Genomic DNA, 767 nt, shown 5'->3' on the forward strand with positions numbered 1-767 from the left:
AGTGACCGCCAGGCCTAGGTTGAGCAGAGCTCCCCTCTCCCCGCACCCTGCAGGGCCAGCACATCTCGCCCTTGGACTCCACAGCCAGCAGCGGCCAGAACCCAGGGCCCGGAGCCGGGGGCAGGCAGACGCCAACCTGTAACCTCATTGGTGAGAACCAGCACTGCCTGCTCGGTGGGGGGCGGGGGGAGGCCCCCGGACCCACGGCCACGCTCCATCCTCACCCTGGACAAGAGCAGGAGGGGGCTGGGCTACTGGGCAGCGTCTGGGGACAGAGGCCCATTGTCCCGCCCTGGCCGCCCCTCACCTGGGACTCAGAGGGGCTGAGCCGCCCGTGTCTTTCCCTGGGACGCCCACGGGGAGGGCACCGCTCTGCCCCTGATGCCGGGGCTGCCAGCTCCCGTGGGCAGGACACCCGGCCCCTTCTCAAGTGCCCACCTCATGCCCAGAGCAGGCGGCCTGCTGGGCGGGCGGGGAGGTCACCTGAGGCCCTGACCCCGGGGGCTCCCAGCTGCAGCCGCCCAGCCTCCCCTGGGCTGAGCCCCTGCACACAGGGCCTGGGGGCCCCCTCCTGAGCCCCATCTCTCCCAGCTCCTCGGGTCAGTGTCCTCAGAGAACATTGGTCCCCTCAGGCTGCTGAATGCCCCCCACCGAGTCCCCTCTCCCCGGGCGGCCCCGGACCCACCTGGGGGCGGCCATCGCCATCTTACTGGGCAGCATTGGATGGTGTCAGGTCTCTAATACTGCCTGGTAATGATGACGGCGGG

General features: G+C 70.4%; 1 protein-coding gene across 1 annotated transcript in view; it reads left to right on the forward strand.

Moving 5' to 3' along the window:
- The window catches only part of TTLL10 (tubulin tyrosine ligase like 10), a gene marked incomplete at its 3' end in the record, with an annotated part of 23,307 nt that overhangs the window by 7,149 nt on the left and 15,391 nt on the right, over positions 1–767 (forward strand). Inside the window, exon 2 of the mRNA XM_015569673.1 lies at positions 48–150. The remainder of the gene's footprint in view (positions 1–47; positions 151–767) is intronic.

This window comes from Myotis davidii, unplaced genomic scaffold (genome assembly GCF_000327345.1).
Source record: "Myotis davidii unplaced genomic scaffold, ASM32734v1 scaffold586, whole genome shotgun sequence".
NCBI lineage: Eukaryota > Metazoa > Chordata > Mammalia > Chiroptera > Vespertilionidae > Myotis > Myotis davidii.